The sequence below is a fragment of the Mixophyes fleayi genome, chromosome 5, assembly GCF_038048845.1.
Source record: "Mixophyes fleayi isolate aMixFle1 chromosome 5, aMixFle1.hap1, whole genome shotgun sequence".
Classification (NCBI taxonomy): Eukaryota; Metazoa; Chordata; class Amphibia; order Anura; family Limnodynastidae; genus Mixophyes; species Mixophyes fleayi.
Window position 1 is genome coordinate 244,973,235 of NC_134406.1, and position 27,858 is coordinate 245,001,092.

The 27,858-nt window shown below is 40.2% G+C and overlaps 1 long non-coding RNA gene across 1 annotated transcript in view; it reads left to right on the plus strand.

The window, feature by feature from the left end:
* Positions 1-27,858, plus strand: part of LOC142157876 (uncharacterized) — a 186,266-nt gene that overhangs the window by 104,580 nt on the left and 53,828 nt on the right. The window lies entirely within an intron of this gene.

The window sequence follows — 27,858 nt, forward strand, 5'->3', positions numbered from 1 at the left end:
GCACTGGGATTTGGGACTAAAAGAAATTTCCATACAGGCAACAATTATTAAGATAGGAACCAAATGTTATTTCTGTCTGGAGTTTATCCACACAGCTGGCTACAGTCTACAGTGTCGACGGACATAACCCATACTGGCCCACTCTCCAGGAATGTCCTGGAGACTCCTGAATTCCAGGTAGGACTCCTGGGACATTAGAACATTCACCAGCATCTGCCCACTTCCAGTGGGCGGAATTTGGAGCCTCTATGACGCGATTGTAAGGGAATTGCATTATTTTGGCTTACCCCCCCGCGGTAAAATGATGTGTTTGCGTCATTGCTTTGCTTCGCAGGGTGGGGCTAAAATGATGCGATAACCATGAGAAAATAATGTCTAAAAAGAATCCGTAGTAGACTTAACAAACTTTCTAAAAAGGATAAGTGGAGGTGTTGCACATAGTAGCCAATCAGATTCTAGCTATCATTTATCTAGTACATTTAGAATTATACATAGTATCTGATTGGCTGCTATGAGCAACACCTCCACATTTATTTTTTAGAAAGTTTGATAAAATTACCACTTTGCATGAATGAGCCGGAGGATGCTATGACTATTTAATTATATTTAAAAATTGCCCCGGAAGTACAAATAGATGATTTTAACTGCAAGGGCTAAAAACAAGTTAGCAATCAACTTGAGTTTCAACTCCGGTAAGTTATGTATCAATACTGATAAATAATGACCACATACATTATTGCATTTCATATCCCCCCTCCCGCTTTCCTTTTCATAATTATTTTCTTTGGTACGATTTTGATTTTACAGAACAACATTTTTGTAGTCCGAATTCCTGTCCTCATCTGCAATGCTCAGGCATGTTCAATACAGATAAAAAACAATTTATCCTGCACACAATTAAACATACCCTGTCTTCAGTTGACAATAGCAATCTGCAGCAAAGAGATAATAGGCAGAAGCAAGGCAAAATCAAAGATAGGTTATCATAAGCAAAGGAAGCAGAATCACCTCCCTTTTAACCCATGGGGATAGAGAGAAAGAGGAAATACTAGGTTAGCAGGACTCTTGTTGCTTTATTTTTGTTTAACTGCTTTTAATTCAGGACTAGTCATCCAAAGAGAATGCCGTTTTCAATTGAAGTGATTTACACAGCTGCCTTATATCAATGAAGTGCCATTCCAGGGAACCTGGAACCAAAGCACACTATTATTTGAAGACGTGGCTTCATTGTTAAATAAGAATTCATGTATAGCATTTTGCCAATTTGTCAATTAATGTTCCAGAAATGTGTTAGAATGACAACAAATGGTGCATTATTGAGTCCTGCTACATTTAACAGTAACATTACAAAAATGAAAGGCTTTAAGCACATTTATACGTGTTGTTTTCTCTGCATTGTAAAAGAAAGATAAAAATGTAGCTTCATTATCTGGAATATATTTTAAAAATAATTAGCTTCATCGCGCAGCGGGGGCGGGGCCATTATGACGCAAATCACATCTCCAGCATGGTCTGATGATGCGAATCGTGTTATCAAGAGCCCATTCTATTAACAAGAAAGAGGATATCCAGGAGAGTGGTCTACCTGCCAGGACTTTTAGGAAGCTCCCAAACGTTCCAGAACAGTAAGCAAAAAAAATTGTACGTGTCCAGTCGGGTGCATCTTAATATGCGACCAGCTGTACATCAGTTTCATATGCACCAGTGTGTACACTTATGGCCCACAATAGCATAGAGAAAGCGTAGGTATAGTGAAGAGAAAGCGTATAGATATTGGAGAGAGGTGGCTTGACAGTGTAAGTAGTACAAACTAAAGTCACATTTCTCTATTTGTACACAACATAATAATGTAATGCTGTGTCATATGCTAGAGATGAGCGGTTTGGATTCGGAGAATTGGGGTTCTGAGTAGATACAAAACACTACTCGATTATTCGCAGCAAAATTGGATCTGAAAATGAGGCAAAATGTCATAAGGAGTCAGGTAACTACATGTTTTTTTTTTAATATCCGTCTTTTCTATTGTTCTATGTGGTTGTCTTGACAAAGGTTCAAACAGTCTCGGACTGGCCTGACGGGAAGCAGGGCTATCCACCGGTAGGCCCCGCTGTGTTGTAGCTCCACCCCCTCCATTGTTAGGGCGGAGCTAACAGAACAGCTGTCTCCCGACTTCCAACAGCGACACTTCTGTTAAACACACTACCGCGCAGGTGCAGAGAGCTGTGTCTGGGCTCTCTGCACCTGTGTGGTAGTGCGTTTTTCACTTTGAGCAGGGGAATAGAAGAGACGCCCATGGAGGAGGAGGAGTTCCAGATATCCAGCCGCCCAGAGGAGCATCAAGAAAGGACGCAGGAGCTTTGCACAGGTTAGTAAGTGTGCACCCAGCCAGCCTGTCATTTTAACAGAGATCGATGAGGCATGAGTGTGAGGGTGGGGGGCTCAAAGTCAGCTTGGCACAGTGTGGGCAGAGTGTGGAGGGGGAGAAAAGCCAGCATGGCACAGTGTGGAGGGGGGGCAAAGCCAGCATGGCACATTGTGGAGGGGGTAGGGGCAAAACCAGCATGGCAGAGTGTGAAGGGGGCCAAAGCAGCATGACAGAGTGTGAAGGGGGCCAAAGCAGCATGACAGAGTGTGAAGGGGGCCAAAGCAGCATGGCAGAGTGTGAAGGGGGCCAAAGCAGCATGGCAGAGTGTGAAGGGGGCCAAAGCAGCATGGCAGAGTGTGAAGAGAGCCCAAAGCAGCATGGCACAGGGTGAAGAGGGGCCAAAGCAGCATGGCACAGTGTGATAAAGGGGGGCCAGGAGAAGGGGGAAGCAATAGCAGCATGGAGGGCGCAGTGTGATCAGAAGGGGGCACAGCATTGTGATGAAGGGGCACAGTAATGTGCGTGTGATGGCACAGCGGGCTTGTGGCAATGTAATGTGTGTGATATGTGGTGGTTAACGAATGGGTGCTATTTTGTTTGTGGGGTGAAAGTGGGGCAATTTAATTTTATAGTGAGGACTATTAATTTAAGATGAGATGGTTTGGGGGCTATTAATTGAATGTGGGGATGAGTTTGAGGAGCATGAGGTCAATTTATTAAATGTGAATATGAAATATATAATGGTAGTGATGGTTGCGGGAAATAGGTATATTTATTATACGTAAATGCTATTAATTTATTGCAGGGGCTGTTTAAAGGGAGGGAAATAAGTTTATTTATTAAATGGGAATATTACTACTTTAATGTGGGGGCTGGAGAAAGGCCTAAGTATTAATTGTGGGTCCTATTGATTTAATCCTGGGGCTGGTTGGAATTTTCTAAATGTACCCATTTTTTTTCCAAATAGGGCCCCCAACATCCGAGGATCCAGACAAGCTGCAACTAAAGACACCAGCAGCCACAGGTGGTGAAAGTGTCAAGAACAGGTAGGACAGTCTGCACACTGCATTCTTTATATACTACACTATGGTGCTAGCTGTCCTTCGTGGGCTGACCACTCCCCCTCTAGTGTCTGGTCTCGCCTCTATGATGGCTGGCCACACCCACTCTGGTGGGCCCCTAGCGTTTTGAAAAACATTTGGATTTAGCCATATGTAGATGATTAGCTACTTTACCGAGTGCTGTTTCTACAGAGTGTTGAGGTTGGGCCCAGAACTGAAGTTACTCTATTACTAAATAAGATAAGAGACAACTAGGAAACTTCATATGTCCATGAATCTTAAGTAGTTTGAATGAGAAAGAAGGTAAGAGATTGGGTGATGGCTGGATGGGAGAGGAAGGTTTCAGAGAAGGTGTTTTAATGTTAGGATTGGTAATGCTATGTTTAATTGAGGAAGAAATATGTCAATAGAAAGTGCTAAGCTAAAGAGAAGTGTTGTTTAGGATTTGAGGACTTTGGATATATGAGTGTAGGGAAGTAAGATTATTCTTACAAGAGAGCGATGAGCAGTAGGATTCTTCAAGATTTCATCCAATGAATTTCAACAATTCTGGAGGTACTTCAGATGCTCTGTACTTCAGGGTTGCTAATTAACGCAATAAAGAAGATAGGTGTCACATGCCGCTGCTTCAACCAGGGTTCAGATCTCCAAACACAATACCAAATGCAGGTCCTGTGTCCCCAGGGCTCTCTTATATTCTGATCTGGCACTTAAATGTCTGCCCCCATATTAAACAGAAGATGTCTGTGGACCTGTTAGTGCAGCAGTCTTATGCGCAGCATATGTGTTCTACATGTCTTCCATATGTGTTTCACATACTTCCATATCTGTTCTAACTCTGCTCCAAAAGGCAAAAATCAAGCAGTCAACCTCTATACTATGAAAGACCAGCTGAGCTGTGAGTAAATTGGTAAGCTATTAAAGTCTACTGGTGGGACCTTCACCTTAGCTCTTTCCCGACCAGAAATTTTGTGTACTGGGCCAGTTATGCCATGCACCTGGCTGTTCTTCTTGCCGCTCCTTTTGGTATTCTTTGTTTTTGATACCCACTAAACATATTTGTGTACTGGGACCTCTTAGCAATATCTTGAAATATTCTCTTGACCATTCATTTGGATATCCTTTGGAAACTCTGCTTGTTCTGGACGGAATTTTGGCTTGCGGACTTAGAACACTCCTTCTGGTACGGATCTCTGAGCTGGGACAGATATTACAGCTTGACCTTTGGCTATTGTTTTATGGATATTGTGTTTGGACCTTTCACTCTGGACTTACCTCATTATTCCCATTTCCTCCTTGGTATTACTGGATTATCTTTTACTGAGTCTCCAACCTCTGCAGGCCATCTATCAGACAACTACAACCAGAGGGTGCTCGTATTGCTTCTTGTCATTTTTTTGTGGTAAGAACGATTTTTGTCATGATTGGAGCTTTAGTTATCTTTTTGTTGGTTCACGTTGTTAGATTGCAAAACAGACAAAAAAACAAACTACCAAACTGAACACTGAGCATAAATTAATATTGTCATAAGTTGTTTCAGACTCACAGACTCAGATATTTATCATTGTAGATGTAGGAAGTTTAAAGTTAGAATAAATACATTAGCTAGTATATGTAAGAACTGTTTTTTACAGCTAGGAGATTATGTACACTCTAATGTTAATGATGGATATCCCACTAAGTCACCAAAGAGCTATCTGACCATACAAAGACATAGTTCAAACCAGTGCTCATTTCGATTTTAACAGAAAAAAGATTAAATATATATATATATTCCTGCTTGCCTGAATACAAATTAGAACTTCTAGTGTACATTACAACTTCTATCTTGCACACAGCAAAGTTCAATTTCAGCATTCTGGTTCCACTGGTGTAGTCTCTCCATTGAATGGTGCCATTTCCAAAGAACTGAATTATCTTGATTTATGTGGAAATATCAGCACAGCTGTTTCACTGTATTTTAAACTCACACAGATGTGCGCTTTAATGGAGATATTTACAATAGCTGGTGGGTGTTATAAATAAACGAATTTATGATTATGGTTGAGGATGAATACAATCTGAGTTGCACATCTTTAAGTCTTTCATATATTCCCATATAATGACACCTGCATACATTTCACTGTGTTTCACCAAAAGTTAGTAGTTTTCTAAGAAAACTTATTGCACTGTAAGCCGGCACAAAGACATTGGAAACAGTTGCATGCTGTACTACTTTCGTAAGTGTGGACAATGCATTAGGAAATTATCATATTTTTCATAATAAAAGTAAATAGTTTGTGGATTTATAATTTCTTATAATAGCAATAATACATGTCTGCTTTTTACTTTCCTACATTTTGATACTTAGCTTGGCACATTTTTCCATCACCAATGTAATACAAATGGACAGGTGACTTATGGATTTTACTGACACATTATTATAATGATGTCAAAATCAGTCAGCAACTGAAAGTAGTAGCAGTTATTACAGGAAAAGTGTTTTCAAAGGGGCATATTCAATTACCCGTGGGCAACGCAGTTACGCCACGGCTGCGCATTTCATCAGTTAATATGGTACTGCAGCAACGCGGATTTCCCTGTGCAACCCTATAGGGGTGAAGGTAAATCGGCGATGTTGTGGTAGTGTGGAGTGCCTCTGGCACGGGTGCCAGGGCACCCCAAGCACAATTGAACATGTCCCAAAGATTGTAAGTACAGGGTTACCTGTCGGGGCAGGCCACTTCACATGGCTTTCCCTCCTGTACGATTCTTCCGTCTTTGCTCGGCTGACTCAAGCACTCAGATGGAAGTTCCATACCAGCGCCCTACGTTGGCATCTCATCTCAGTGGTTCTGTTCATCCACAGATTTCCAAACTAACATGTTGTATACACTGGAATCAATCAGGTGCCGATATGGCATCTGTCGTGCGTGCTCACTCTGAATACATAGACACTTTCTGTGAACTGGGGTAGGCCTTTGGATGCTTTGGTATTGTGTATAATTTTATATAGTTAGTAGTAGTGTCAGCAGGATGTCATTAAAATGTATAAGCCGGCAGAGTATCTGATCAGCCAACTTACACATTTCCACGTGAGAGTGAGTTTTAAAAGGGAGAGACTAAGCCAACATGTTACCTACCAACATGTTTCCATTCCGAGGATCGAAACCTTATCAACAGCACAGAATAGTGATGTGAAGCTGTTGCCAAACTGGTGCAGGAACATTGTGATGATAAATGAACTTCTATGTTCTCTAAATGGCACTTGGTTTTCAACCCTACAGCACCACACTGAAAATCACTCGGCTGTCTGCACAAATATTTTCAATTATCTCTACTTGTGTCACTTGAATTTGTTGTTCTTTTGACATGTGTAAAAAAGGGGTTTAGTGTATATGAAATATATACTCGTTTCATGTGAAAATGGTTACCTTTCAAATATTAGCTTCTTGTCCATGGATTCAGCATAGTAAATTAAATACATATTTTTTTTGCAAGCCCTTGAAGTATGCTGATAAGAAAATCTATAATAATGTGCTAATAAGTATTATTTCATTGAGTTCTCTTAACTGTAGGAGACTAAAAAATTCTTGACTTCCCTATTAGAGGTAATTAGCTCCAGGTCACAACTGCCAATTAATCTGTCATTTCAATATAGAACCAAAAAGGATTGAGCAAATAACATCGACCTTCGCTAAATTAAGTCTGTCCAAGCACCAATTTTATGAAATATTATGTCACAAACCATGACCAACATTAACTTTATTACTCACAGGTTGATTTTCAATGAAACCAAAATGTATTGGGAATACAGCTATTGTATTGCAATCAAAAGTTTTGAAATCATTCTCCTAAACAACAATGTGCAATATAATAAAGTTTCCTGTAGTTTGCTACTAATGGGCAAGTTTGACATTCAATCATCACTGCTCTAAAATAAAAGCCTTTGTCTAGTGCTTGGTTGGTGTGATTTAAGTATGAGTGGAATATAGAAAAGGGTCCTGCTACTAGATAGAGATCTGGGGGTAAAGGGAAGTTTCCCTTTACAATGCAGCGCCGCTTGAAATTTAATCGCTGAACACGCTGAACACGCGGGTGTTGAAGAACCCGCATGTTCATACATTTACCCCCTGGTGCTAGATCTCTATTTAGATAGATAGGCTCTGGTGTTGTAGACTTCTTGGTGGAAGACTGCCTTGTGATAAAAGTTGTTAATATCGTGGTAGGGTGCAGATGTTGGTGGATTTTAGGTATTGACAGTGGAGCTGCTCATACATAAGAGTGCCGTCATGTGTATAATTATCAGTGTGTGATGTACTATTGTTGTGGACCCATTGTCAGGGCTTGAAGCTTTGGTCCCATCTGATTGTGAGTTCCTGGTATCCTGTTCCCAGTGTGTATTCCTGAGTTTAAGACATTGGGCTTGATTCATTAGTGATCTTATCTTGTGCAAAAGTTAAGATGCTTATTTTAAGAAGAAACGGGGAGATAAGAGTGAAGTTAAGATGCTTTTTCATCTTAACTTAAGAAATTCTTCACTTACGCAGTGGATTTTGCTTTTTATCTCCCTTTTCTGTGCATGCACAAAGTGGATTTGCTTAAGATAAGAAAAAAATGGCAGATAAGATCACTAATGAATCAGGACCATTGTGTTCCCAGTGAGCAGTCGTGAGTCCCAGTGTGCGATTCTGAGATCCGGGAACGCTGTCACTAGTGAATTCCTGTCACATTACAACCTGTGTTCTATCCTGAGATCCTGACACTCTATTACCCGATTGCATGCTGGAGTTCCTAACTCTGCTACCCCTGCGCTAACCTGAGTTCTGACACTCTGCTACCCATGTGCAATCCTGTTTTACCTGTCTGGTGTAAGAGCTCCCAACCACTGTCAACCCTGTTATGTTTTCAAGCACAATAAAAAATTCTGCACTTTTACAGGTCTTTGACTCCACTTGTGACATAACACCTGCAAAGCCTTAGTTCATCTCAAGCCTCAGTTTGAATTACACAAGCTGAAATACTCTCTCATGTACCCATAGATCTACCTCTGACCTATGTCTTGTATCATCTCTTGATAACCACCTCTCACTCCTGCCTACACGACTTCTCCAGCATTGCTTCCTCAATATGACACCCAATCAGACTCTCCTCCAGCATTCAAATCTTTAAACGCTCTCCAAAAGCAGACTGAATTTTTAGAGCCTACTCTACTGTCACCTATGCTACTCACACTTTGGTATACCCTCACAATTCTCTCGATCTCCTCTCTTAATAATAATAAGACAATAAGAAGACAATAAGAAGAATAGCTTATGGCTAGGCAAGGGACGTATGTGAAGTTAGTGGTAGTGGGTATGACATGTATATCCTGTAAAGAGGCATAACATAAAAACTGTATCTACCATAGACATTCCATGATACTATTAAGCAAATTGAGTCCTTTTGATGATACAGTTCCTTCTACAGGTTGGATCAGTTAGTAAGTAGAAATAGGATCTTTTGTAGTTTGTCCTTTTTGATTGCTCCTATTGGTTCAGGTTCACCATACATTTTTTCAGACTTTATGTGTGATGTAATTAAGTTTCCTTGTTAAAAATGGGCAACGTGGACATTCAATCAGAATTACTCTAAAATAAGAGCCTTTATCTAGTGATTGGTTGGTGTGATTAAGGTTTGAGTTGAGTATAGAAAAGTAAAGTTCTCTGCTACTAAATAGAGATAGGCTACAGTGTTGTAGACTTCTTGGTGGAGGACACCATGGGATCAAAGTTGTTAAAATCTCAGTAGGGTCCCCATGTTGGTGGATTCTTGACATCCCTAAAACCCATCTTTAGAAGTACTATTACTTTAGTTCTTCCCTAACTCTTCCATAATCTAGTATGTTTATTCTGTAGACTTATCTGAAGATTTCAGCAAGGTTCAAAATGGGGTAACAGTATTTTTCAGATTAAAAGTAATTTATATGTACACACTAGGCACACACGTCCAGCAAATGTAGTTAATAAAATCTATTTAAACACAATATAGGTACACACTGCATTAACCCAACAATAAGCCAGCAATAAGCAGTCTAGGATGGCCAGCTGGACCTTGATAAATGTTAACTTAGCATTTTTGGTTTCTCTCCTGGATAGTGGAATGCCTTTCAATGGTGTATGAGTCATATTACTTCCATGGTATGATACTGTATATTATATAACATCACTTTAACCAGTGTTATTAATAGCATGTTTTCTCTGGAGGTAGTGAATGTTTCTTCTCTGTAAAAGTTCTAATGTTGTACACAATAGAGCTTGTTTACCAACATGGCATTTAGGTGCAAGATTTAACCCGAACCTCAGCAGCCAATCAGCAATTAGCCTTTATCTGTCTTGTGCGACTTAGCCCATGAAAGCAAGTGTCTGATTGCCACGGCTTAGTGCACATTGTGGAACAAAATTCAATGCTAATAAATGAGCTATAATGCACCATATAGAAGTCAGAAAAACCCAACCTCTTTCTCTGACCTGCCTCTCACTTGAGTTCATACTTCTTTCCACCTAGAGGTTTAAGATCTGTTCTCCCTAACGAGTTGGAGTAGACTAATGGGATATCTATCATTAATAAAGGTACTTTCATGGTGCTAATACAGACCTTGCCAAGATCAAAATACTCCAACGTCTACAATGTAGAACCAGCCGGATGTTTACTTTACACATTTTGGTAATAGCTAAACTAAAGTGAAGATGTATTTATTAAATGTGCAGGCACTTATTTATACCTGATGAAATATATTAATTATTCAAAGCATATTATAAGAACAAGCTACGCATCACCCTATTATATTTTGGAAACAGGAAACTGTTTATCTGATATACATACATAGATTGGTAGCATGTGCATTGATTAGATGGAGTATATTTACTAAACTGCAGGTTTGAAAAAAGTGGAGATGTTGCCTATAGCAACCAAGATTCTAGGGCCTGATTCATTAAGGATCTTAACTTAAGAAACTTCTTATTTCAGTCTCCTGGACAAAACCATGTTATAATGCAAGGGGTGTAAATTAGTATTCTGTTTTGCACATAAGTTAAATACTGACTGTTTTTTCATGTAACACACAAATACTTGATAGCTTATTTGCACACTGAAATTTAAAGTTGATATTTGTGTGCTATATGAAAACACAGTCAGTATTTAACTTATGTGCAAAACAGAATACTAATTTGCACCCCTTGCATTGTAACATGATTTTGTCCAGGAGGCTAAAATAAGAAGTTTCTTAAGTTAAGATCTTTAATGATTCAGGCCCCTAGTTATCATTTATTTAGTACATTCTACAAAATCACAGCTAGAATCTGATTGGTTTAGTAAATATCCCCCCTGGATTGTTGTGTATTTTTCAACCTTTTTTCTCTTTCAGTTTTTTTATTGGATCTATATAGTAACAATTATTGGTGTGCCATGGAATTAATCTTTGCTATTCTGATAGAAAGAATGCAATTTATTCACCATACACATTTCCTTGGTAAAAGGTAGACCTGTATCCTGTGACTAAATAAGGAGAAAAGTAAAAGCAATTAAACAGAAAGACTTTTTGTTGCAACTCAGTAACTCTCAACTTGAAATCTTCACTAACAAAAAAGTTAACATTTTAAGAAAGAAAATGCTGGTAAGACAAATACTCTCTATTAATTCTTCTCACTGAAACAGCAGTTCTCATTTTCAATTGCCCCCAGTGGATTCAATTCTCCTGGTCTGTAATTCTTTTCTGGTTTCAGTCAGTGATACAGCAATTTACCTTGATACAGGTCATACTGAAATCTTGATTTAATTTCCTAGCATTTACTCCATTAGTTTAGTTAATTAAATATTTGGTCTCTGTCTGTTGAATCAGATAATAAGTTTTCTTAACTTAACTTTAAACTTTTCTTATTAATGTAGCGCCTGCGAGGAAAGACAGACATACACAGAGTTCTAACCTTCGTCATGATTGGTCCCCCAACCCTCTGTACCAGCTCATCAGCATAGTTCACCACACACCACATTGGTCTAGGGGAGCAACCACAGCAAATTACTGGAGTTCAATAATCCAGAGTGGAAGGTAGGGGGTGTCCGAGGTGACGGTCAGAAGTAGAGACCCTACTCCTATTGCCGACACCTCGATTTGGTCTGGGTCTGGGACTACGAATATTCGGAACAGAGAAGTATCCTGTCCGTATATCATACTCACCAATGTACTGGTGAAGGCCTCACCCAGAGGAAGTCAACACAATGATACTCACCTGGTAATCGTCGTCTCCTCCTGACAGCCATCTGAACATTCCAGGATTGATGCCTAATAAAAGGGGCAACAAACAACAATCCAACCACAAGGCGGTCTACCCGGCTAACGTGTGCCACCCACACTATTGCTAGCTGCGACAACAATACAACAATAGTGCTGTAGTCCTATCAACGTTCTACATGACCAGTATGATGGGCAAACTAGATGAGCCAAGTGGTTCTTATCTGCCGTCAGATTCTATGTTTCTATGTTTATGCTGCACGACTTTCACTCCTAGCACTAGGTGTACTGTACTGCCCTAACTACAATCCCCACAGTTCCAAGACACCAATCACAGAATACAGAAAACAGCTACAATAACAGATACCAAAACTCCTACCTTTAATGGGGGCCTGACTTCTGGATCTTATAAGGGAAAATATTTCAATAAAAATATACACAATACTATAAAGGGACCACAACGCAATGGCCACCTAGATGAAATATACAAATGTGGTTAGATTGGGCACTGTCCCATGATGACACATACCTCCTAACTGTGCCAGCCCTAATACAAACCTGGTCTCCACAGGCCTAGTGCCTTAATTACTTTGCCCCACAAGCTAATTCCTGGACTTACTTGCATCCACAGGTTAATCTTGATTTAACAAATGCTCCTCAATGGAAAACTTAAAATGAACCTACAACACCTAAATACCCCAGTCCTTATGCCCACTACTGCTGCACGGGTCTAGCACCAACGGACTCACCACAGCTCCAAAAATTCAAACGGCCGGAGGTCCCGGCCCCTGATTGGCTGGCAGCGAATCATTTCCGATTCTCTGTCACCAGTGCCAAGGAACCCTGGAAGAAAGAAGACCTGTTCTGGATCACGGCTCTCCAGAGTGTACTTCTCTCTTCCTCTTCATCCACTTCACACAGGGTCTGCACCGGGTGGCAACAACTCACAATAACTGCAAAAGACAGTGACATCATTTACCATCCAAGAGAAAAAAGTACATAATCTCCAAACGTCTCAGAAGGGGCACTCCTATCCATATGGCACTTGAGTCCCACCCCATAACATCTCTCCAGGCTTTCACCTATACAAAGAGACCTGTGGTGGCATAACTTCAAGGTAGCAGTTTGGGGCTGCAATAGTTTTATTTTCAGTTCTCTGAGATGAAGAATGAGCTTTTTTAGAGAATCATCATCATCATCATAATCATCTATTTATATAGCACCACTAATTCTGCAGCACTACACAGATATCTTATTCATTTCAATCCCTGCCTCAATTGGAATTTACAATTTAAATCCCCTAACACACATACAGACTGAGAGAGACTGAAGGCAATTTTTAATAGCAGCCAATTAACCTACGAGTATGTTTTTGGAATGTGGGAAGAAACCCACGCAAACACAGGGAGAATATACAAACTCCTCACAGATAAGGCCATGGTGGGGAATCAAACTCATGAATGCTTATATTATCGATATTCTGGCTATAGCTGTCAAGGAGGAAGGAGTACTGTGCACAAATACAGGTGCTGCAATACAGTCATCATGTTTTGTTAAAGGGTTATTTCAGGTTATGAAGCCCTGAGCCTTGGAAATCTATTTTGAGTTTCCCTTGAACTTTGAAGCCATTCCTAAGAAGCAACCAGCAGAGCTCCTTCTGCACTACACACATTCAATCTCAATTAGTTCAGTAAAGTAAATAATTAAAATATTTATGCACAGCACTGGTCTATAATAAGAACCGCACCAAGAAAATGTGCTCTGTGAGAATTGAAATTTCTGTTAAGCAGAGAGAAGCGCTAAAGTAAAACTTACAAAGTTGAATCACTAGCACCAGTTAATGTATATTTACACATATACATCCCCCACGGCGGCAAGGGACAATGTCAGCACCAAGAATTACCACTCTAATGAAAGTGCTTTTTTTTGCCATCTTTTCAAAAGTGGCGTCTGATGCAAGATCCCTACCCTGCCTCATGGTTGTCACAATATGACTGTCGCCAAATATTCTTTATAACTATAACTATAAACACTGGTAGGAAGTGAACATCGCTACTTAATTTCACTATATTATTTACACTTGTTTTTAATGTGGTAGCAACATCACTCATCCACAATAAATGTCACTGTATCATTTTTATTATACGTGTGCCATTAAGTATTTTGTATGATGGCTTATAGTGCACCTGACTTAAGGAATATGAGGTCCAAACAATGTGAACATTTTTTTGGTGACTTGCATGTAGATGAACCAGGGGATGATTTAGCTAGTTCGGAACAGTTACTAATTTAAAAAATAAAGGTCTTTTATATTTCACAGAAGTCTTGATTTTCCCATCAGTTTAGAACTGTCTGATTTTGGCTTTTGACCATATAGTGTGAATTGTACTCATCTTACACCTTACAGTTGCGGAGAAGCTCAGTTTTAGACGCACTTTAACCAACGTAAAAGAAAACTTCAAACAAGCAAAAGTGCCACATAGAATAAAGACAATCCCGATGTCCCCTCATGATTAAGATAAGCTATAATTGAGGCTAAACAGATTTATTTTAACAGCAAAATGCTAAAGTTTCCATAATTTATTTTATTTTGAGAAGAGAAGGTTCTAAAGTGGTAGGAGGTAGGACTTTTGATGCTACCTTTGCACAGTGCACCTCCCAAGATGTTTCTACTTCTACGTAAACCAAGGTGGGCTTCTATTGTGTGAAGGTGTCTCCTGAGAGTGGAGAGTAGGTGTACACCTGGATGTGCGCTGAGTAGACCATCTAGGCTCACAAGAGCATCTCACGCTGCACATTGAGGGCCTTGTGTAGAGTTGGACAGGAGTACATTGCGTCTGGAAAAAAGACACATTCTGCATAGTGTGCTGAGTCGGACGCATCTCAGCTGGTTGACATCATTATCAGTTTGTATTTTCCACCAGGGGTGGAGCACCCGCAACAACCGCAACATTTCCTGACAGGCGTATCTGAGTCTGCGTCCAGGTGTACATCGGTCACCTTTTCTTTAACACACCCTTACATTCCTAGAACCACCTCTATATGCATAAGTGGTATATGCAAGATGCAACTGACTCTGCATCCAGTCTCAAGTGTCAACCTTTTTTATGGGCATGTAGAAAGTTACTGGTAGGAGCGCCAGTATGTCAGACAGTTTTAATAATTCATATCAATAGCACATATCATGCATCAATAAAAAAACACTTATCAAGAATACATAATATACATAATAATAAATATAAAAATAAATCTTAAAACCACAATACCTGTTAATGTTCGTATTTAAAAATATGGCTAAGTAATAAAACAAACATAAATTGTGAAACGAGAATAGTTGTTCTCAAAAAGTGTATATAAATCAGGTCCCAATATGCACGTGGATAGTATAGAAAGGTCATGATATGGATGAAAAAGAAAAGGATAGTTGTTTCAATATCCAGTTGATGTAATGTAGAGTCCATAGATCTAAACATCCATTGATATGTAGCTATAGCAAGAATAAATAACTGTAGCAATCCTGTTGGATACTAGGGTCCTGTCCATCTTTGAATAGCCATCCGTAAAATCAGTCATATAGCAAAAAGATTTTGTTAGTATGTGCACATACATCTGTTTAAGACTTATCTCGAACTGTGGATACCCTTATGGTATAGACGATCACCTTCTAGCGTGTCCACGTGAATAATGGTCTGTATGCAGGTAGTGTTATTTCCCGGTATGCGACGTCACCTTTTTTATGGGCATGCACAGTAGTAAAATTTGTATTTCACGTTGCACAAATTGACTTGTGTCCCACTCTACTTGAGACCCTGAGTGTGTAACATTACTCAACCTGCGGCCTTGTTCTTTAATAAATGTTTTGCATACTGCAATAGTAGAAATCCCTACAATCAGGAAAAACATGCATTTGCCTTTGAATTTCATTGCTTTTCAATTTCATCCACAAATTCTTTGGAGATTGGGCTCTATTGATGGCTTTAGAGCGCGTCTGAACAAATACTGTGTAATATTATGCAACTCTGTGAAGGGTGCATTAGCTTGAATTCAGGCATGAGACCATAAAACAGTATCAACATCTCACATTCTTGTCTTCAAGTAAAAAGCCAGCGTAATGACTTGGGCAGAATAAATACCTAAGATGCTGGCCCGCTAAGCTGATGAAATTCCTTTACTTACACTGTGTGAATTTGTGACCTGATATAATGTAATTCTTGACCTGACAAACAGTGACAAGAATCAAAACGACTCACTCTTGAGAGAAACAGGTTTAGCAAAATGATCACAGGCTCAAATCACTGTAATAGCGAAATATGTATAATTTTTACTTGAATGGAAGGATTTATAACTAGATTAAATTGTGTTTTTGTAGATATATTATAATTTCATTCAAAATACATAGTTTAGAAGGCCAATTTGGACGTTGAAATCTCGTGGCATACTGGGTAATAGGCATAGATAAATAAAATTCCATTTTATTCTACTGTAAAATAAATAGCTATGAAGCTCCGCAAGAAGCAGATGTTCATTGTGCATATTTTTCTTTGTCCCGTATGGCCTACAAGCCTCAAGAAAGAAGAGGATCCCCATGGATTTAGCTGATTAATAAAAATGGTGAACAAGGAATTGCAGGAATCTTTATTTAAAGAAAGGATTTTTTTTCATTGTGTTTGTTATTTTACAGTCATTTTCATTGGGGCACTACAGATCCCAGAAAGTATGCTGGATTTTGTAGTTATACATGTGAAAGCAATTTAGCAATGCTGGTGCCAGTAGTGCCACCTACAAAAATGCTTTACCATTTACCTCTTTATTACTCAAATATGCGCCAGGCAAGGGTATAGGGAGGAGCTTTCAGTACTAAGCTGTTTATGTCCTTGAGGAAAGGCCAAATTTTTTTGGAGGCCTGATTTTCCTAGGGAATTCAGCACTGTGCTGAGCAGGCTAGGCCCTTCGCCCTGGTTTCAGCCACCTTCCACCTTGCTCAACATGATGGGGCTGGTGGGGGGAATAAGCCTACCTAGTAAATTGGGAAGCTAATAATTTAATGCCGGTGTAGTTGGGTTGAAGGCGACTAATTATTGCTTGTGGGTGCTACTGATTTAATTTCATGCTAGTTGGGGGGGTCTAGAGTGTTCGCTTATTGCTCCAGACAGTGAATAGCACCTAACTATTTTCCAAACAAGTCCATCACATTCCAAGATCCGGCCAAGCAGCAACTAAGCTTGAGACACCAGCAGCAGCACCAGGGAGTTAAAGCAGCAATGACAGATAGAGCAGCAAACTGTTGGAGGGCAATTTAGTGCTTGTAAAGAGCTAGGTACACCCCCACAGTCACACATCTTTTGGTGCACCGCCACTTGGAGGCAGCATCTTCTCCCACCAAGATGGAGACATCAGTGCTTACTGTCACACAGGCATTAAAATGTTTAGTTACGACTCTGATTGGAAGTGCAAGGAAAAACTCTTTCATTTTGAACCTAGAGAGTCCGTCCAGCGCATTTGTGATATTACTCTCTGCTCTTGAGTAATGACTCATTTGCGGAGGCATGTTTTGAGAGAGAATCAAAGTCCTACATTATACCACTTTGTTGCCAACTGCTTAATGAAATTAAACTTCAATTGTACTGCTCAAATACTGGTTTAGCCTCATTCAAGGCTTTTAGGGGAAATCGGGACTGTCGATTTTTAGGTGTCACTTTTCTAAGATTTTTTTCTTTAAGAAAGAGTGAAGTGTGCCTAGAAATGTTTTTCTCTAGCAAAGTACAACTGGAAGGTGCAAGATTAAAAGTAAAGGATGAGACCATGTCTCTACCAGGTCAGAGCTGACATAGTCATCAAGTCCTTTTGTGGAATGAAAATGGGCAGCAGCACTGCAAGAAAAATACAGAATAAATAAAATAAAAATGTTCATCTCATGTCAATAATTGTTTTCTATATAAACTTAAATATTTGCATTGCTCTGTGAAAGCTAGAGGAACTGGTACCCTCAAGCTGGGTACACACCTATGCAATCTTACATCAGATGCAATTTCTGTAACGATTTCGCCAACGACTGAAAGTACCGATGAGCATGCCGATTCATGTGTACACACCTACACGATTTACCGTCAGATCTGTGATTTCATCTCTCATAACCATCTGCTGAAAAGATTGTGACTCCGCACACTCTACAGATATCTGCTTACACTGCTGGTCGTGAGTGCGCACACACTTCCACATTTGTCTAATATCGTTCCATTGTTGATTTTTAGGAGGTTTATAAAACCAAGTCAACAGAAGCAATGTGTGCTGGTACAATAAATCGTGATAGTGGGAGTGTGCACACTTTTGCCATATCTGACCAAACGGTCGTGAATCATTTGATCAGCATGATAAATGCATAGGTGTCGAGGCAAACGTAGGATTTGTAGAGGGGAGTTTCCACACCACGCCACCAGTGGGCGTGACCAGCATGCATGGGGGCATGGCTATTATATTAGACAGTGCTTGGCTACTCTCCAACTCTTCCTATCCCTATAATATACATGGGCAATGCTGCAAGCACTACTGTTAGGAGCACGCAGCTCTCCCTTTTCAAGCGGGGGCAGGGTCCAGCTACCTCAATTATACAGTGCCCCAGGCTTGGAGGGGGGTTTCCAGGCACTAGGACCCCCCCACCCTCGGTTTGCCTATGAGTGTGTACCATGCTTTACACCATATGTAGAAGCAAGGAGTGACCTACTCCAGCTCTTCCCATCGTTCAGTGCAAACATCTGCTTCTTTGCAAATGCCACCATCCTCCTCTGCACAATTGGGCACTTTAAGTGCACCTGCTCAAACCAAGGTGCACAGCACCACCAAAGAAGAGTTTGCATAGTGCTGTGGCTGTTTTCTGCTTTGTACGTAATCCCTCTGCATCCCTAAACGTTGCTGGCAGAATGACACAACTAAAATGCTATTATAGGAGACGTAAATAAAGATTCTTCTCGGATGCATTGAGAAGATGAGTGTGTACAGTGTGCATGACACAAAGCCAGGATTTAGAATATTACACAAGTGAACACTGTTGCTGCACTCAGGCTGAAAAATCCGGTTGAAATCCAATAAGTGGTTTAAGATGTACAAATAAAGGTTTCTGCAGGGAGCCAGGCATTAGAAGCCACCTGGAGTATGTAGTAGAGATTGTATCCATCAATACAGCAGCTGGGCTAAAATTATAAACAGTGCTGCTTTTCATCACGCCTGTTTTAATGCATACATTTCTGCTGTCACTAACACCCCAGGAAACATGCTAACTACAAAAACTAATGGTTACCATTACCTGATATTCATACATAGAGCAACAGTGAATAGACCCATAACACAACAGTAAGCAAAAAACTGATATTCAAATTATTTTTAAGTTGCTGCAATAGAAAATCCTAATAACCAATTGGTAATATTTAATAGTACACAGTGTTTTAGAAAGGGGAAACAAAGTAATTTGGCATGAAGTCACAACCATCAGTCTGATTTAGGAAGGAAAAAAAAAAAGACCAGACAGAATGTTCACAGTAATAACACATGAAAATTAGCTTCTAATTTTAGCTCCGTCTGTTTCCCAGGGCCAAATATTATGAACCAAGACGCTTCAATTGAAATAGAGCAATTGTGGTCTAAAGTGTCTTAATGGACCAGTAATATTTGGAAAACTTAGAGTTGATGGGCAATGTAATGTATAATATTAATTAGCTGTATACCGATTTACATGGGAAAATGAAATTAAAATTATTATCAAACTGTACATTATTCCATAACATAGACTGAGTGGTTGTTCTGCAATCATTGTATAGATTACAAAAGGTCTATGAATGTCACAACTTATATGGAGCTTCCTCTTTTATGCAGGTGTAGTAAAGTACTGGGCACTGGGAGCATTTGGTTCACATGCAATAATATAAGTTGCTGACAATTGGGTATCCAGTTTGGTCCTATATGTAGCATATGTGTAAGATGTGTCCAGTTTGCCTAAATGCCTAACCAGGAGAAACAAGTGATACTAACAGCTCTGGGCTGTTTGTACGCGATGGGCCACCATCCCACATGTGAGCCTCAACTACATGTTAAACATATATTATGTTTAACACCACACACTGCAGGTATGTGTGACATATAGTCAAAGGTTCATGTGGTCCTAGGTCATGCAATGACCACCTTGACTCCCCTTGTCACCTCTGACCCCCACACTCCTTTCCCATCTCGCATTGTAACATATGCAGGGGCAAACACAGGATGTCTAGATGGGGGTTTCCAAGCCATGGCACGAATGGGCATGACCAGTATGCCCATTGACATGGCTATAATTTTAGACTGTGGTGGGCTTCTCTCCAACTCTTCCTATCCCCATCATATACATGGGCAAGTAACCTCAAGCATACAGTGCCCCAGGCTGGGAGGGGGTTTCCAGGCACCAGGACCACCCTCCCCTGGGTGCTCCCCTGATATGGTAGGTGAAAGAGGGAGAGAGGGTGGTGATAGGTTACAGCACACAATGGTGGAAGTGCCGCCAGCATTCATCCCGATGAAAGGGATTTCAAGGCAGAAATAATCTTTATTAAAGTGCCCAGTGCCCTGACCATAGTACATTCCCACATGAAACAGTAGAGATAGGAGTCCTCCTCAAGTGGGAGGAAACTAGGAGAAGGTTGGATCACACATAACAGGGGGATCACATGCCTTCCTCATTGTCCCCTTGTCACATATCTTACCACACCATTTTCCCCTTGTTAAATATGGATTACTACTCTTGCACACAGGCCCTCTAAATTTAATAAAACGCCCCTTCCATACAGGCAGCGATATCACCGATGGTAGCAGTCATTTTACACAATATTACTGTGTGGGTGGCCCCAAAATAGCATGATGCTCGATAATTAATAATCCAAACAAAGATGATCAGACATTCAGTAAATGTAATCAAACGATGACCAGTATTGGTATGTGTTTGTGGTCATCTTCTGATTAAATGGGGATCCTGCTCCCCTGTGTGCTGCCAGATTATAATCTGACTTTGTGGTTCAGTGCTTGGCCTAAGTAACAGAATAGGGCCAGGTGTGGCCAGCATTAGATGAGGGGGAAAACTTTAACAAGTCACTACTATGTGGACATGTTTATTCTGGGGAAGCTAATTGGATGGCTGCAGGGGCGGGACAGTGCATCACCGGACCCCATAGAAAAGCTTGGGTAGGGGTCTGACAATACCACTGTTAACTCTCAGGCCCTCTGAATACAGCAGCAGAAAACGGGCCTCTGCTCAGAAGAGGACACTGTCTGCTCATGTCAGAGCAGAGTGGTAACCTTGAGGGTGGTGTGGGGGTCTCCCGAGAGGGTCTTGGTGGGAGGAGCACTGTCTGCAACCAATAGTTCCTACACTGGACTGCTGGATAGATTTAGGTTAATATATGCACATTGCATTCATTTCAGAAATACTATGTATCCCTTATTTTTTAATTTATACCTAGTAGTTTGAAAATAATTTTCTTACCTTTTTTGCCATTATTAAATGAGACTTTCAATCTCTCCCTGAAGTAATCATTCCATTTGGTCCAGTAATACACTTTATGTATCTATAACCCTTCCCGGTGACTAAATGGTATCCTTGAACCCAGTATGCTATTATTCTTTTCTTGTTATTCATTCAAATGCTAGAACATTGTGCAATCTCCAAGTGATAGTGTCACGCTCTGAGCTGAGTGAGAATTCCTCAGTCATTTCTGTATTGTATTTTTAATCACATTTCTATTGCAACATATTTCTCTTCAGTGTTACAGGTCATGTTTGTGAACAGGTTTTTTTTTTGTATATCAATTGAGACTTAAAACAATATATTATTTGAACAAAACGGGTAAAATACAAATGACAAGGTGATTGGTATTGAGAACTATGACATTATGATTGTACAGAAATGACCAATATGCAATTATGTTGTGTAAAATGAAATTAATTTTAACATTGGTATTGTTCTGATTCACATTTAAACTATCACAACAAATCCTTCAGACGCGCTGCCCTCCTACATACTCAAGGTATAAGCAAAGGGCTTTTATATCTGCATAGTCTTTAGAAAACAAAATTCAGACATCTGCAGCTCCCTGTCTTTCATTCCTCCTCCTGTGGGACCTGTCTGACAATATACAAAAGGCAGAGAGGGCGCAGGATAGTGCAGTATTTTTTATTTAAATACTAAATATAGGATTACTAGTGCTACATTTCTAATAATTTTTTGCAAGTGAAAAAGCAATATCTTTATATCCCAGTTGGCTTAATACAGATCAGTTTCTGGCTTCTCACCCATGTACCTCGGCAATCAGAGTGTTCCCCTGATGAAGTCACAAGAAGAGACAAAACCGGTTGGGTAAGAGGTGTATTGCACATCCTACCATGGCCTAATTTCTTTATTCCACAAAGAGACTTGGATTGGACTAGATACTCTGATTGCCGGGGTATACGAATGGGAAGCCGGTAACTGATTTGTATCAACCGACTGTGGTATAAAAATATTGCTGTTTCGCTTGCAAAGAATGGTGTTAAATGTACGTGTTTTAATCCGGTATTTGGTATTTGAATAAAGAATACTTCACTACCCTACACTCCATCTGCCTTTTATATATTTAAACTATATTTATGTCATGGTAACTTCAGTCACCAGAATTTTATTTTGCTGATTCTGAACCATTATTGGTTGCATTACTTGCTTTTCCTCCAATTAAGTCTTTCTGATTGGCTTGTGACGTTCACTGGAGAAGTGACTAGCACAACCAATAACAGTGCTCAGAGCTGCCATTAGGGGGAGCACAGGAGGTACTAGTAACGGAGACCAAACTGACCAAGTGGTCTGCCATTCAAGGACAGCAGTTTTTGTTTATTTTTATATTTTCAATCTGTTGAGACCCTCACTCTTTTTGAGTGGGTCCCAGATTTAAAGATGTAACGGAGGCCGTGCGGGATCCATGGGCTCTAGTCTGCGCTGTCCAGAATTATCACAGCCAGTCAACCCAGGTCCAGTCATTGATGTACTTCCCAGTGGCTGGCCCCTACTCTGGGACCAGCACCAAAGAGTTGTCTTTGGTGGCTGGTCCTCCACCTCTCTTCTACAGCCCAATCATCTGCTCTCCTCCTACAGCCCAATCATCTGCCTTTAGCCTGTCTGTTCCACCCTTCCCATCTCTACAAGTGGCTGTGTGGCTGCCCCCATCAGCTTTGTAAAATAGGTAAGTGACATGCGGTGATTAATGCAATGTGGGGGAGGGGGGTGGTTATGATATGTATGGTGGGTTATTATTGTTGTATTATTCTCTGTGAGGCATGTGGGGAGGTTTGAGGGGTATGTAAAGGACACATTGAGAGGTCTGAGTGGCATGTGGGGAGGTCTGATGGGCGTGTAAAGGGTATGTGTGGAGGTCTTGGGGTATATTGTTGTCCTAGGCATCATTGCTATACACAATACACCTCTGCATCAACCAGTTGGTCAAGGAGAATGGAGGGACTCTGCCTGTGTCTTTGCATTGGGCCTCACAATTTCAGATGGCAGTCCCTACACTGCTGGTTGATTTTAATGACTAACTATGACATTAGCAGCCAGTGTGGTCCCTATAAGGTTTCCGACTTGCATTATATGGTTCTGTATTATATTTTTACCTTTGGGTTGCATTATACAGCATGGTGCTGTATTATACACTGAAATAATGATATACAGAAATGTAAATTCTGGTGCAGTCACCTTTTTAATGTGACTAGTTATAGAAAGGACATATGGAGGGTTACAACCATGTATAGACCAAACAGTATATTGCTATGCAAGGCTCACTAAGCAACCTGCGACAAATAAGTATCAGTGTCCTTGTGGAACAGTAATAGGAAATTACAACACACTGCAGTGGTCAATAGTGTGGAACTGTCACTGTTCTACAAGGACATTTATACTTATTGTTCCAGCCTTTGTGTCAGCCTCACATGGTGATGTGCTATGTGACCTCTACATGACTGTACACCTCCATCTGTTCTCTGTATAACTAGTCACATTTAAAAGGTAACTGCCCCAGAGGCTGCATTTCTGTCTAACTTTTAGGTTGTTACATTACCTACACGGAGCAGTGCATTGTGAGTTGCATCAGGTTTGCTGTTCACCTTATTTTTTATGTATTTTTGGAAGAGGGTATCTAATGGAAGAAAGGTGCTTGATCTTTCGTATAATACAGACCATGAGTTGCTGCTGTTGGATATAATACCTGTCTGGACTTCTAAACTTTTATACATTGGTGACTTTTTTCTTCCTTGGACTGTATTATTTGGTAATACATTATGTCAGGGTTTCCCAAACCCAGTCCTCAGGGCTCCCCAACAGTTCAGGTTTTCTGGATCACATGTGACATAATTAGGAGCACCTGTGGATCTGTTGCAATGTGTCAGTCAGTAATGAATACACCTGTGCTCCAGCAAGGAGATATGGAAAACCTGCACTGTTGGGGAGCCCTGAGGACTGAGTTTGGGAAACCCTGCATTATGTGCTTGTCCTAGAGCTACATTATATGGGACTGTATTATATACTGATGATGGGGCTGCCATTTATACTAGACTATGGGTGGTATTATACTGGTCTATTATGTTGATTATGTGGCTATAATAATACACATACAGGGCTCAATTCATTTTTGAGCTCAACTTGCGTTTGAAAGACACGCCTATAACTTGTACGCACATATGCACAAATATAGATATAAGCGGATCTCAAGATACGTTTCCATTTGAATCTGGGTATAAGTACGTCTTGCTATACGTTACTTGCTGTGTGTAGATAGAGAACAGAGTGCAGGATACACACAGGCATATGTGCGATATAATGTCCCATCTGAAGGCATGGAAATAATAATAATATTTTATAAAAAAAAAAAAACTCTTACTACTATAATCATTCATAAATATATATGTAGAACATTTTTTTTTACATTAAATATATAAACCAGAATGTTCCTAATGTGTACAGAACATAAAATGCATTTTTATAATTTCCCTTACTTGCAAAAACATGTTCTGCCACCCATACGTGTAGTCATCCCTATCAGTCAGCACCAGTGGCGGATCCAGGGGGGGGAGATCGGGGTGATCGCCCCCCCCCCAAGTAGACACTTGCTGCCGATGGCTGCACAGTATGTGCAGGTCCGTCCAGCCGTGACAGGCAGGGACAGTGTGCTGCCCGGCTGCTCTGACTGTGTTTAAAACACAATCAGAGCAGCCGGGCAGCACACTGTCCCTGCCTGTTACGGCTGGACGGACCTGCACATAGTGTGCAGCCGTCAGCAGCCTAAGATGTTAGAAAAGGGCGGGGCCTAAATCGCCCTCCCCTATCTCGCCCCGGGTACAGCATTTTTCTAGATCCGCCCCTGGTCAGCACATGCACCTGCCCTGTAGCTGAAGAGGCACGCCAATGGCACACCCATGCTGCACATAACTTATGTCCGCCCATTCCTCCCTTCCCCCGTATCGGCCTTTAACTCGTAGGCAGTTGTAAATGTCGTTTGCGTTCGGACATGAATTGCGCGCTGTTGCGTTCACTGGCGTAAGACCCATTCTGGCGCATGTGAGTTTTTTCACACAAGATACGGCAAGCAAGTGGACTTAAGTTCTAAGATAAATCGGGCCCACAATGCTCTATATTATTAGTTATAAATATTTTATGATCATGGACTTCATGTTATATGGACATAAATCTCTTCATACTTGGTTTTCATTTAGCTGGTTCTAAGAGGCTGCGGCTGAGATGGGCCTTGATTTTGGATAGATGCACTGAGCGATATAAAAGAACATAGTTATACTTCCCCAAATTATCAGGTACAGCCGCTTTAACAAAACCACCCATTATCTATGCACCTAATACTAATAAACAATAAATAACATAATATTTAAACTGCAAGAGAAAGAGAAGAGATTATGTAGAGGAAAAAATCAAAGGTGGAGAACAGCCATATAATAGCCATTGCTTTTTATTCCTTTCCATGATTTACAGATTTTTCCTTCTACAATTACTGCATGTCTAAGGACAGAAGTTCATGATTATAATAACGCACCTTCCGGCACATACTGTAAATGGCAGGTGCAGGAAAAGCTAGCTCTCTGAAATGTATTATTATGACTCCAGTAGCCATTTTTATTAATTATAGGCACTTATTCTGAAATCATAGTCACGGCACTTTGTACCTTTTATTTCCTTTGCTTAAAAAAAAAGCCAACGGGCAGATCACTTTAACGCTCGTAATATAACAATCACATTGTGGACGATTGTGAGTGCTAAATAACCTCCGCGAATTTCATAGCTACTGACACTGTCACATTGTAATTTATTTATCATCGCTTCATCAGCCTTCAATGTGTATATGATAGCACCTGTGGTTTACTAGTTCGGAGAACAATACGCTTCATGTCCTATATCTTGTAAAGAGATATACATCATATGGACAATAGGCAAAATATATTCACATTTTACTTATTATTGACTAATGGTTCGAAATGGTCAAAACACCAACTTATTTCTGTGACAACCATGCAGAAGACTGTCAAGGTTCTGTACAAAGGAATATTAAATGAGAACATCCGAAATAATGATGGCCTTGTAATGTAATATTCATAGCAGAAAACCTGTAAGCCAAGATCACAATTAGGGCCTGATTCATTAAGGTACTTAAATTAAGACGTTTCTTATTTAAGTCTTCTGGACAAAACCATGTTACAATGCAAGGGGTGAAAATTAGTTTTCTGTTTTGCACATAAGTTAAATACTGACTGTTTTTTCATGTAGCACACAAATACTTGATAGCTTATTTGTACACTGAAATTTAAAGTTGATATTTGTGTGCTACATGAAAAAACAGTCGGTATTTAACTTATGTGCAAAACAGAAAACTAATTTTCACCCCTTGCATTGTAACATGGTTTTGTCCAAGAGACTTAAATAATAAACTTCTTAATTTAGGTATCTTAATGAATCAGGCCCTTTGGGGCATATTCAATTGTCGGCGGAAACGCAGAAAATCTCGCGGTCCGTGCATTATTACCGTTGTTATAGAAATAGTGCGCGGAAAAAACGTTATTACGGTAGTTTTCTCGCTGGATGCAGCTCGCGGCTCAGAGAGCTGCGAGCTGAAATCCAGCTAACTACTACCGTAATAACGGTAGTAGTTTTAACGCGCCGCGGAAACGGCACAATTGAATATGCCCCTTAGAGTTTAAAGCAGTTGCTTAAAAATACGGGCAGCATGGCAACTTACAGATGGAGTAGAATGAATTGTCATGAACATTCTAAATGACAGCGTGAACAAATGCAGATCTGCGTGCGTCTTGTCTGCACACTCTCATATACAGTGGATGCCTTAAATGAACCATCGAGTTGACATTGATGCCAGCTACAAAGTCTGTACATATTCTTCTTTATTTCATTCATTAACATATTTGCCTGGCTTCTTCCCTTGAGCTAGGGAGAGTGGGTTGAAAGAATCACTTTGTTTCTTTATTTGTAACTGCTGGTTTGTACATTTTGTTCTGTATTTTTCTACAATTCTTTTACATGGATAAATAATCTCAAATCTTCATATATGAAAATCTACTGGTAATCTGGGGGTGAAACCTTTGGATCTCATCTTCACCTTTCTACAAATGCAGCAAATTTACTTTAGGTGAATAGAGAAATTATGAGTGTGTTGATTGTGCCATTTATCTCTAACCGTGCCACGGTACCGTGACAATCTATGGACTGATCGGGGGTGCTGGGTGAGCCAACACATCTTCCGCGTTACAGGCAGGCCAGGCATGGTAAAAATGATGCACCTAATAACAATATTATTAAGTCCTACTATCTCCATAAAAGCTCCTCTAGTTGGGTTGCCCAATGGATCAGTGCTGTTAATTATATATATGTCTCACCTTCATTACTACAGCAATGCTGAAGATATCCAACTGTACACCCTTCCTATAAACACTTTTCTGCTTGTAATTAATATCATTAGCATCTTTCAACTGTTTCCTACTTTGTGTTTCATCTTAAACTGAAGCTTCTCCTCCGGGCAGGTGTGGCATTTCCTGAGCACCCCTTCCTGGAGTTGGTGCATGCGCCATGAAGCCCCTTTGACACTCACCCACTAATTCAATATTTTCCGATACCTGTTCTGTTATCTGCA